Genomic DNA, 13,087 nt, shown 5'->3' on the forward strand with positions numbered 1-13,087 from the left:
TTCAAAGGCTGTAGGGAGCAAATTTAGTCACCCCGGGAGTCCCCCTTGTGGCTCAGTGGGTTAAGAACCCAATGTTGTCTCTGTGAGGATACAGGTTTGATCCCTGGCCTTCCTCAGTGGGTTAAGGATCCAGCGTTGCCACAAGCTGTGGTGTAGGTTGGTTGCAGATGTTGCTTGGATCCAGTGTTGCTGTGGCTGTGGTGTAGGCCAGCAGCTGCAGCTCTGATTCGATTCCTAGTCTGGGAACTTCCATAGGCCACAGGTGCGGCCCTAAAAAGAACAAAGAAAAAAAAAGGAGTCACCCCAAAATATGTCTCTTTGGTGTGAGGGTTCATTTAGGATGATCCTTTTTAAGAAACTGAAGACTCAAGAAGTGTTTCTTCTTGGATCCCCCTTAGCTGCCTAAAGAATTTAGATAAAGGGCTTATTCCTGAAGTAGAGCTACCAGCAGAGAGATCGGCTAAGACCACGGGCAGGTGAGGTGGGAGACGTTGGGCAACGCCTAGAGGTCAAGGTCCGCTCTGTGGCCCATCGTTTCTTCGGGGCCCAGCAAACATTCATTTACCATTTCCTTTCTACCTCCAGGTGAACTGCCTTCTGCCCCTTTGAGGTCCCAGGCCCGTACCCCCAACAGCCTCTTTGCTTTAGCGGAAGACGGCATTGAAGGTGAGAGCAGCAGCTGTTTGGGCGAGTTCCTCAGTTCTCCGGGGTTTCTCCCGCGTATACATGTTGTTAAACTTTAAAAAAATATTTTTCCTATTAATCTGTCTCATGTCTCACATCAGCCAGAAGAGCCTAGAAGAGCCTAGAATTGCAGAAGATTTTGTCCTCCCAACACAAACTGCATGACCTTTCCAATTCTATGACAGAATCTATTTTTTTTTTCTTTTTTTTTTTTTTTTTTTTGTCTTTTTGCCTTTTCTAGGGCCTCACCCACAGCATACGGAGGTTCCCAGGCTAGGGGTCGAATCTGAGCTGTAGCCACCGGTCTACGCCACAGCCACAGCAACTCGGGATCTGAGCCGCGTCTTCGACCTACACCACAGCTCACGGCAACGCCAGATCCTTAACCCACTGAGCAAGACCAGGGACCAAACCCGCAACCTCGTGGTTCCTAGTTGGATTCATTAACCACTGCACCACAACAGGAACTCCAGAATCTTATTTTATTTTATTTTTTGCTTTTTAGGGCCACATACCGTGGCATATGGAAGTTCCCAGGCTAGGGGTTGAATCAGAGCTGCAGCTGCTGGCCTACACCCATCCACAGCAACTCAGGATTCCTGAGCGAGGCCAGGGATCAAACCTTCAACTTCATGAATACTAGTCAGCTTACTTACCACTACTATCTAGCTGCTTACACTACTATCCAGTTCATGGGTACTCAGCTCATTACTGCTGAGCCACAACAAGAATTCCTTATGATGGAAACTTGTTTTTGTTCCAGGCGTTTCTAACGGGGGAGGTTGTGCCCTGGCCTGTGTGCTATACATCCTGAACTCATGTGAGGTCCACAGATGTTACCTGAGGGAGGCAGGTGGGCCCTTCAGAGCACCTGGGGAGCAGAACCAGGCTCAGGCCCTCCCGTCCATCTCTAAGGTAACCCAGCCCAGCAGACCACTCTCCTGGGTGCAACTTTTCCCCAGAGGAGGAGCAGACACGGTATTTCAAGCCACATAAGCCAGCACCACTGCTGTCCATCATAGGCCAGAGGCAGAACCTGCCTTGAAGCAAAGGTCTCCCAGCAGGCAACTCCTGGCACAGCCCTTTGACCTACCAGTGACTCCAAATCATTATGAAAGACCTGTTATACATGCCCATTTTCTTTCTAGTTGGACTTTGGACACACTGCTTAACCTCTCTGAGCCTCCTTTTCTCTGTCTATAAAATGGGGGGAGTCAGCACTGATGGAAGAGTGGAACACCTGACCGTGGCTGGCACATCCTATCCTCAGGTCTATGTGCCCCAGCATTCACTCCAAGGAGTTTCCCACCCAGCGAGGGCACCGAAGCCTTGGCTGGGACAGTCAGCCAACCTGCACAGGCTAAGATGTTGGGACCGGAGTGTGAAGAGGATCCTGTGGGCTGGAAGCTGCAAGGGATACACCCAGGGCAGTGGGAGGCATTCGGGCAGGAGGAACGGGAAGCAGAAGCAGGGAGGTGGGGACCAGCTTAGTGCCAATCTGGGGAGACTGCTCTCCAGGTGGATGGCAGCTAGCAAGGCGGTGTGATAGGAACAGGGGTGGGCTTCTTTCTCCAGGATCCACAACGAGGGGGGTCCATGAGTCCTCTGAAACAGTTTGCAAAATTGTTTCAGACTTGGATTTTCCTGGGCAAGGGTACACGGTTTCATCAGCGTCTCTAAGTGGTCTGAGGCCATTAAGAAGCCCTGGGCAGGAAGTTCCCATCGTGGCTCAGCAGTAACGAACCCAACTAGCATCCATGAGGAGGCAGGTTCAATCTCTGGCCTCCCTTAGTGGGTTAAGGATTCATATGGCATTGTCGTGAGCTGTGGTACAGGTCACAGATGTGGCTCAGATCCAGCATTGGTGTGGTTGTGGCATAGGCTGGCAGCTACAGCTCCAATTCGACCCCTAGCCTGGGAACGTCCATATGCTGGGGGTGCAGCCCTAAGAAGAACCCCTGGACAGAGGGAGGTCATAATAGCCAATCCAAGAAAACCATGACACCTCACCGAAGCTGCTACCTGAGAAAATAGGGAGCCACGTGAAGGCTTTAAGCAAGGAACTGGACCCCAGTGGGTGGCTTTGTGTGAGCGCCTCAGGCTGCAGAGCCAACTGGGAAGGGCTGTGTGCAGCCCCAGACATTCCCCAGAGACCAGTACAAAGGCAGGACATCACACACACACACACACACACACACACACACACACACACACACACACACAGAACTAACTTAGGCAAACTCACACATAAGTGCAGGGAAAACAAAAAGAGAGAAGGCTGCCCGGCCAGCTCTCTAAACTGCCAGCAATTCTGCTCCCAGTCCCGGACCCTGAGCAGCGAGATGGGCTTTGGGACTAGGTGGTTCCTACCTGGGGTCTCAGTTCCCACGGCTCTCGTGAAACTGATGCCAGACTCAAACCCACCTCCTCAGCGGGTGCTCCTCCCAGAGCCAGGCCCCGCCCATCCCCAGGGGAAGCTGGTGGCGCATCAGTCTCTAACAGGCACCTCCTGGGGAATTTTCCAGAGTAATTGGCTCATGGGAAATTGGGACCAAAGCCCTGACTTTACACCTAAATCCCGGGTCAGAAGTGACTTCACCTGTGAGCTGAACGCTTTGCCTGATGGCAGGCAAGCGAAGGGTGGGGGGATGAAAACATTTGGAAAACAGCAGAGGGAGCTGGGGTGTTTGGCCTGCTGGAGAGACGACTTTGGGCTCAGCCTCGACACACCTGAGCAGTTCCGGGGGAGGGGGACAGACCCCGCCCCCTTGGCCGCCTGAGAGACCGAAGAAGGCCAGGAGACCGAGGCTCTGGTTCAATGTGAAGGAGACCTCGCCCTCCTCCCAGCTGGCTGCCCCACCTGTGAGGAGGGAGCTCCCAGGGCTGGGGCGGTGGGGGGGGGGTCTCTCGTGCAAGGTCAGGCCGGACCGCTGACCTCCAAGCCACTCCTAGACAGTCCAAATAAGTCTCATGCAACCTAAGGCTTCACTTTCCTAGTCTTATCCCCCAAAAGCATAGATTGCTAAATGAGAAAAAAACAAACAAACAAAAAACAAACAAAACTGGAAATCAGGAATCAGGTTTTTCTTTCTGTCTTTTTTTTTTTTTGGTCTTTTTAGGGCCACACTTGTGGCGTATGGAGGTTCCCAGGCTAGGAACCGTCAGCCCACAACCACAGCCACAGCAATGCCAGATCCTTAACCCACTGAGTGAGGCAGGGATCGAACCCACAACCTCATAGAGGAACCAGGTTTTTCATATCTGCTTTCCTGGTAAACAGCAGAGGGAAAACCAGGCCTTGGTATATGCTCATTGAATGAATGAATGAATGCAGTATTTTATTAGAGCAGTAATTCTTACAACTTTAGAGGCATCAGAATTATCCCAGGGGCATCTTAAACCACACAGTGCAGGGCCCACCACAGGGCTCCTGATTCGGTAGGTCTGAGTTGAGCTGGAGAATCTGCATCTCTGACGGGTTCCCAGGCAACATTGCTGCTGCTGCTGCCACTGCCACTGCTGCTGGGACCACACTTTGAGACCCAGGAACAGGGGGTTTGTTCCCAGCATAGAGGAAAAGGGCTGGTCTGGATTGCGATGGGAAGGCAATCCAGGAGACAGGAAGGTTCCTGAGCGCTGAGATGGAGACAGCCGCTGAGATGGGGCTGGCGTGGTTGCAGGTCCCCAGCCAGCCAGTGGCCAAGGCCCGGAGCCCCTGACTTCTGGCAAGCATCTGCATCCAGACCCACTCCCTGCTTCCTTCCTCTGTTTCTTGACAGCGTCTTGCACCATTTCTGCTCCCTTTTCCTTCTGCCTCTGTCTCTCTCTCCCTCTGGTACCTGCCTCCCCCGCCGCTGCCCCAGTTCTCTCCCTGGACGGGTTCTCTCCCTCCCCCATTTCACAGAGGAGGGCACTGAGGCTCTGAAAGGGGAGATGGGTTCCCCAAGCCTGCCCAGCTATGGGGCAGAGCTGAGATCTGAATTCAGGGCTCGCTGACTCCACACTCTGGGTTCTTCCTGGCGTGGCTGAGACGTTTCCCAGTTCCTGGCAATGCCAGGGCGCCCTGCCGGAGGCGGGGGGCGGGGGCCAGGGGGTAGGGGAGACTCGGGCAGTCGAAGTGACATTTTCAGGGAAAATGATCTGCCCTAAAGGGACCCAGGGGGCCTTGTATGCTTTCTTTGCACTTCCTGGATCTGAACTGGAAAAAACCCTCAGAGAGCCACCTCACACATGATTCCTGACTCACATGACACAGAAGTCTGAGCCCGGCTGAGCAAGATCATGCAGCCCCACACGCACCCTCCGGGGATGGAAAATTTCCTTCCACACTTCCACCCAGGCTTTCATAAATATATTACTAATGTACCACCCTTATAGAGGAAATAAAAGGGAATTTCTTTAAAGCAAAAGTACAAACACACGTCTGTTGAATCCCTCCTGGGGGCCAGGCCCAGGCTTGCCCCGGGAGGCAGTGAGGGCTGGGGACCCAGCGCTGCAGGGAAGACCACACCTGAGAGGTTATTTCAGCAGCAGGGATGGGAGTGTTCACACTGCCGTGGAGATACAGGGAATAAACACTTAGCTTGTTCAGAGAGTTCAGGGAAGGCTGCCTGGAAGAGGTGCCACTGAACTGGGGCTTGGAGGGTGAGTAGGATATAAGGAGCCAAGTGAGGAAAGGGGAAGACCTTCCAGACAGCAGGATGCACACAGGCAAAGATGCAGGGATGCAAAGCAGAGTGGTGGGCGGGGGGTAACTAGAGTTGTCATACTGGAGTTCTGCAGGTCACTCAGTGGGGACCCCTGGGTCATCCAAGAGATGCTGGGCAGAGCTGTAGCCTGGGCTTTTGGTGGAGCTTGACTGGTGGGGGCAGTCTCTGCTCCCTGTGTTCTTATAAGTAGGCCCTCCCATGTTCAGGGACAGTTCTCAGCAGATCTGATGTGACGGTTGCAGGGGTGGGTACCATGCTGAGGAGCTGAGGGAAGGTGGCCACCACCATCCAGGGCACACTCTGTCCACTCCGGCCCTGGGCTGTGCCCCCAGGGGTTTTACTTGAAGGTAAAACAATTGGCTGGAGAGCATTCCTCAGAGATTGTCAGAAGCCAAGGGCTGATTGATGGCACCTTACAGGAGTGACTAAGGATGAATAGATGGATGGAGGGATAGAGGATGGATGGAGGGATGGAGGGATGGATGGATGGATGGATGGATGGATGAGTGGATGAGTGGATGGATGGATGGAGGGATGGATGGGTGGATGGATGGGTGGATGCATCGATGGATAGATGGATAGATGGATGGATGGATGGATGGATGGATAGATGGATGGATGGATGGATGGATGAGTGGGTGCATCGATGGATAGATGGATAGATGGATGGATGGATGGATGGATGGATGGATGGATGGATAGATGGATGGATGGATGGATAGATGGATGGATGGATGGATGAGTGGATGAGTGGATGAGTGGATGGATGGATGGATGGATGGAGGGATGGATGGATGAATAGCCTGATGAATGAATGGATAATGGATGGATGAATGATGCAGCGGCAGGAACATGACCTTTGGCCTCATCCTGGCTACTATTCTCTTCCAGTACCTTTATCTCACTCTGCTTTCTTTATATACATTTTTAATTGAAGTATAACAAAGTGCATAACCTTAAGTGTACACTGTGTGAATTTATATATACATATATATATATACACACACACACCCGTGTAGCCACCACCAAGGCCATGATACAGAATGATTCCAGCTTCCCAGGAGGCCCCTTCCTCCCACCCCTCTTTGAGCAGCAACATCACTTAATCATATTCATCAGCCTCTTATGCTCCAAGCCTGAGTCAGTAGTGACAACCCACACTCAGCCTCTAAGCCCAGAGGTCATCTTGGCGCCTCCTTCTCCACGTACAATGAACTAGGCACCAAGTCATGACCCCTCTGTCCACTTCAGTCCTCTGTCCCTCCCCTCCTGCCCCACTGTCTCAGCCTGGACCAGTGTGACAGGCACCAAGCACGCTGCCTCCAGCCACTCCCTGGCCAGTTTTCCTCTCCTGCCACCTCCACCTCCACTCAGTGGGGCCTCCTTGAAGATGGTGTGGCCATCCAGGGATTCCTGGCAATTCGCCAGTAGTCAATGTTGGCCCAGCCAGTCCCTGGGGCTCTTAGACGCTGAATGCCAGCCAATTGCTAAGCTGTTGACGGATCTTGTGCACCCTGAGGTCCCCCAGGGCCTCCCTGGGACCCAGAAGGATGTGAATGTGGGGGCCAGTGGTGTGCTGGGAGGATACGCCTTGGTTCCAGAAGTATGGCCCCTAAAGAGAGGATATGACCCAATGGAGAAGAGACGTGGGTGAATGAAGCCCCAACAAATGACAGAAAATGCATTCTGGGCTTGGTACCCCTGGGAAGGGGCTTGTGGACAAAGAGCTGGCCTGGAGATGCTCTTGGGCCTCCCTCCCATCTTGTCCCCCAGGGAGAAAGAGAAATGCAGGTTTTCAGGCCAGCCGAGCAGAGAGACAAGTCCTCGGTGACATTGCCAACATTTTCTCCATTGTTCTAGAAAGTTTTCAGTGAGTATCCCTGTAGCCCCTGGCTTGGTTCATTCCTGCTTTTGTCACCTGTGGTCCTTGTTGTCCCTCCTCCAGTAAGTCTTTCTTGGTTTTGGTTTGTTGTTGTTGTTGCTATTTGTCTTTTGTCTTTTTTCTTTTGTCTTTTTAGGCATATGGAAGTTCTCAGGCCAGGGGTCGAATCAGAGCTACAGCTGCTGGCTTATACCACAGTCACAGCTACTTGGGATCCGAGCCATGTCCTTGACCTATCCCACAGCTCATGGCAATGCAGGATCCTTAACCCACTGAGTGAGGGCCAGGCTTGAAACCCACATCCTCATGGATACTAGTCAGGTTCATCAACCCCTGAGCCACGATGGGAACTCCTAGTAACTCTTTCTTGAGCCACTTCAGTGAATGGGCTTGGGTGCTCCTGCTCTGTGCTGTGATCCCCACAGACTATGGTTACCTGATGGCTCATCTAGTATGTGACCCCCCCAGGATGGGGGCAAGCAGGGACCATGTCATGTTCACCACCATATTCCTGGTTCAGGGCCTGGCACATAGCAGGTGCTCAGTAAAATGTTGATGGACGATGGAATGAATGAGCAAATGCCTGAGCAAGAAAGGGAGAGCCTTTCTCGGGTCTGTCCTGATCTTCCTGTCCTCCATCCTGTGTCCCCTCCTTTGTAGAGGAGGATGTGCCTGACTTCTGCCCCTCAGACACCATCCTCTCTCCTGTGCTTTCGCTAAGACCCCCCTTCCTCAGGGAGACCTGAACTATTCAACCAGGGACAGACATGTTAGTGGCTTAGACAAGGGGTTCTTGGGGAACTTAATTTTGGAGGGAGATAGAAGGAAGCAAATAAAACTATGTTAAAGAAAACCAGCAAGTAAGTCAAAGGAAGAAAGCTCTGGCTAAAGGCCAGGGGACCCAGCCCTGCCAATAACAACCCACCTCATTTCATGAGCTCCTACTGTGTGCCGAGGACCATGCTAGGTGCTTTACTTGCATTATTTCATTTAATCCTCCCAACAACCCTCTAAGGAGGCATTGTTATTGTCCTCCTCTTCCTCCTCATTATACACATGAGGATGCTGAGGCATTGAGAGGTTAAAACACCTGTCAGGAAAGGCCCACGTTGGATATATATGATCCCAAACCACTCTGCCTGCTGGGCCCAGGATAGGGCTGCCTTTTCTCTGTGGCTCTGCTCCCTCTATATGTTTCCAGGGTAATATCTAAAAGGCAACTTGGGGAGTTCCCGCTGTGGTGCAGTGGGTAAAGAATCTGACTACAGGGAGTTCCCTCATGGCTCAGAGGTAATGAACCCAACTAACATCCATGAGGATGCAGGTTTGATCCCTGGACTCACTCAGTGGGTTAAATGAGCTGTGGTGTAGGTTGTGGATGCGGCTCGCATGCTGCGTTGCTGTGGCTGCAATGTAGGCTGGTGGCCACAGCTCTGATTCGACCCCTAGAAAGTTCCATATGCTGCAAGTGTGGCCCTAAAAATACAAAACAAAACAAACAAACAAAAAAAACCAATCTGACTGCAGTGGCTCAGGTCACTGTGGAGGCCTAGGTTTGATCCCCAGCCTGGCACAGGGGGTTAAAGAATCTGGCTTGGATTCAATCCCTGGCCCAGGAACTTCTCTCTGCCATGGGTGTGGCCATACAAAAAAAAAAAAAAAAATAGAAGACAACTTGGTCTGCCCCCATGGGGGGCTAATGATGGGGTCTCAGGTGGACTGGGGGGGGGGTCTTGCTGCCCCAAAGCCATCTGATGCAGAGCCGGGTGGGGCTAGGTGGGCAGGAGGAGCCACACTGCCCTTGCAGAAGTGAATCTTTAGCGTTTGCTAAGAAAGTGCAGATTTCCTTTAAAAGCATACAGTTTAGTTACACGAAGAAATAGCCCACACTGTTCCAAGTGGTGGCTTCTGGGGAGTGAATGTGGGGGCCGTGAGGCGAGCTGAAAGACACTGTTACTTTTCCTTAGGAGTCTTCCAGTGGTATCAGCATTTTCAACCAAAATTGTATTTTTTAAAAAGAGACCATGTAAAGTCAAATGCTCTATTTTCCACTTATCAATGGATATATTTTGTTCTTTTTCCTTCCCCTTCTACTCCCATCCCTGCCCCATTTTTTTCCAGGAAGAAAAAATGTCGCGTGTGCGGCATATGCCGATGGCAGGGGCGTCTCGGGCGTGCAGGTGGGCGGGCTGTCCTTCGCGGCGCTCGCGCCCGGGTGATCCAGACGCTGGTGGATGTCACCATGGCACTCGGATGACCGTGCGTGTTACAGGCATGGGGGGTGTGCACCAGACCGTCCCCGTCTGGATGCGGGGAGGCATGCCCCTGAGGGCCTCAGCTTCTTTCCAGAACAGCCTTGGAAACAAACAAACAACCACTGGCTCTGAGGGAGCACGACGTTCCACTCTGGCTGGGCCCCTGCACGCCCACCTCCCCGAAGGATCATGCAGGCGACATGAACCCATGAAAGCGGTTCTCCGGGATTTCCAGTTTTTGCTTTGATTCCTAAGTGCCAAGACGCACTGATTTCCAGCTCCTCACGCTGCTTCTTCAGGCCACCTACATGCTCGCCTCCAGAGTCTTCTGACCAGTCACTAGTGGAGACACCAGCGGGCGATGAACTCCAGGAAGATCCAAGAGGGTCCTGAATACCCCCCATCCCGGGCTAATTAAGAAACAGCAAAATGTGCAAATATGTAGCGTATATTACGAAGCTCTGGGGCTGCCCTAAGGCTTACTCATCACCATCCCTGACAAATCATTTATACTTTGGAAAAGCCCTTTTTCAAACAGGATTTTGTTTATTTAAGTAAAAGATCCTCGAACCTTACATGTATCACCTTCACCACCCCCCCTGCCCTTCCTCTCCCCCACACCTCCTGACTCCCCGCTGCAGAGCCGGACCCCTCGCCCGCCCCTCCCTCTCTGCTCACCCCCACTCCTGCTTTGAGGGTGGCCACTTCCTGGAGCCTGGGGGTGGATCAGGGCCTTCCAGGGCCTAGATCACTCAGCGGCCTCCTGGACACCTCATCAGCTTGCCCTCATCTCCTTCACAGCCCCGCGCTGCAAGTTCCCCGACAAAACCCTCCGCCGAGTCACCAACCTCATCCCATTACACTCGCCTATTGAAGCAGTACAGCATCTTGCGCAGAATGTCGATGGGCTGGCACGCCTGGGGGGAGGGGGAGGGGGCGGGGAGGGGGGGGCGTCCAGCCTCCCAGCTCCGGCTCCAAGTGTTTATGGTGCCTGTTCAGTTTGACATCCTTGAATGTATCAAGTTTGATCCTTTTAGGGGCATTAGCTGTAAAGCATGGAATACATCCTGTAGAAATTAAACTCTATGCTCAACATGAAAACCCAAGTGTATAGTTAAGGGGTCCACTTCCTATGCTCCCTACACTGGGTGTAACGAGGCCCCCACCCAGAAGTGACTGGGGCAGGGCCTGTCCCAGCATCCTTTGTTTTCCAGTGGGGAGTCCCCACCACAGGTCCGAGCTCCTGCTGGTGTGCCATTGGGGCTGATGGGGACTCGTCATATGCTTACAGTCCCTCTCTGTTTGTGACTTCTCACAGCTCTGTGAGCCCACCTAGGCTCTAAGCTTCACCGGCCAGGTCTCCTCCAGTTATAATTTGCATCCCTGGTTTGGGGCTGCAAAGCTCTGTGCAGTGGGGGCCTCGGGATGAGAACACATCCTGACCTTGTTGAAATCTTGATGGCTGGAGAGAGGACACGTCATCTGCTAAGGCTGCCAGCACTCTTCTGACTCATATTTGAGGGAATACACTAATGGGCCTTTGGTTTTGCAATAGCAATAGCAGAATTCTATTCGGGCCTGGAGAACTTTGAGGCATGACTGTGTAATAGGTTATCTTCCCTGTCGGGTGATGATTAATTTGTTTGGGAAAGAGGCTAAGACCTGGGTGGAGCCCAGAGAAGGCTGAGAGTAGGGGTCCTGACTCTGGAGTGAGGTGTCCAAAGGCAGCCCTGCTGGGAGAGACAGGTCTGTGGCCTTTAGCAGGGTCCAGCCCAGGGACCACTGGAGCGCTGAGTGCCAGGGTCCAGTTTTTTGTTTGTTTGTCTTTTTTAGGGCTGCATCAGCAGCATATGGAAGTTCCCAGGCTAGGAGCTGAATCAGAGCTGCAGCTGCTGGCCTACACCACAGCTGAAGCAACACCAGATCCAAGGCACGTCTGCAACCTACACCACAGCTCACGGCAATGCCAGATCCTTAACCCACTGAGGGAGGCCAGGGATCAAACCTGCGTCCTCATGGATACGTGTCAGGCTTGTTACCACTGAGCCTCAACAGGAACTCCATCAGGGTCCAGTTTTAATGCTTTTCTGTTCCGCAGTGTGATTCCTGCTCAGGCCTTTAGTAAGGCTTTGGTCACGTTTGCCCTAGTGTTGGCTGTGCTTTGGGTAAGGGCCTGTGTCCATGCCTGAGTGGTATGTTGAATATGGAGAAGCTGGTGACAGGGAAGTGAGAGGTGACCCATAGGAATGGTAGGGTGGCCCAGGCTGAGAGATGGGCTGAGGTATGTGCCAGGATGGAGTCCTGAGTGTGTGAGCATCCTTGGGCATGTCCAGGAATATTAGGGTGGTGGGTAACCTGGTGATGCTCTGTGATGTTCAAGGGCAAGCTGGAGACCTTGGGCCCAGGGAGGCCCCGTGGACTCTGCAGGTGCGACTAGAAGGTAAGGGAGCCGGGGGTGGAGGGTCGTCAAAGCTCCTTACCTGGCTGTCCTCTGGCCAAGTGCCGGCCCCTTGCTCCGCTGGGGAAGCTGATCTTCTGAGGTCATTTCCTGCCTTGCATTGCACAGGCCCTGCTGCCCGCCAACCCTGCCTTACTGCAGCCCGCTGCATTCTACTACCCTCTGCCTGCTCCATGCGGGTTCTACCGGCTCCACGAGGACGTTGGACTCTCAGATTCAAAAGACCACTGCTCTAGGCAGGATGGAGAAGATGTGGCTTAACAGCCATTCACATAAACTCAGTGTGTGTCAGTGATGTGATGTGCTTGTCCCAGAGGCCCTTGCACCTCCATTACAAGGAGGTAACGGCCACGTTCTCCATGGCGCAGGGCAGATAGACTTAGTCTCGCTTCAGATCCAAGCATCCCATTTGAAGCAGTGGGCATCATTCAGACGAGGTACAGGAAGATGAGTGCTTAAAGCCTGTTCAGTGATGGTGCCTTGAAGAGCTGTCTGTCCAAGACTGGCCAGACGCTCACTAATTCTGCCTGCTCTCCCTTGCATACATAGGAAGACTTCATTTCCCAGCCTCCCTTGCAGTTAGATTAGGACCACGTGACTGGGATCTTGCCAATAGAGTGTGAGTAGCAAGGATACCAACCACTTCCAGACTCATCCATAACCTCTCTGTGATATTCATTGTGTGCAGCTTCCCCTACCTATGTGGATGAAAGGGGAAGACCCCAAAATGATGGGAGAGCTTGATGGCAAAATCTTGAATCACTGCCACCACTTAAGAAAAAGGCTTTCCAGAAAGCAGTCATTCATTGGACTTTGCATGAACAAGAGCTAAATTTTACTGTTTTAAGGCCATGTGACTTGGGGGTATATTTGCTATTGCAGAATAATCCAGCCTCATCTAATACAAGCTTTGTAGAATTACCACTGAGAAGTAAGATGAGAGAATTGTCTTCAAATAAGAGTACCTAAAGGGTCATGTGGCTCCAGAGGCCAGAACTGTGGGGAAAGTGGTTCTACTTTGGCTCATTAGGAGTTAAGTTTTTCCGCCCAACTTGGAATGACTTGTCTTGGGTAGTAATGAATTGGTGTCATTGGTGGT

The sequence above is a fragment of the Sus scrofa genome, chromosome 7 (assembly GCF_000003025.6).
Source record: "Sus scrofa isolate TJ Tabasco breed Duroc chromosome 7, Sscrofa11.1, whole genome shotgun sequence".
NCBI lineage: Eukaryota > Metazoa > Chordata > Mammalia > Artiodactyla > Suidae > Sus > Sus scrofa.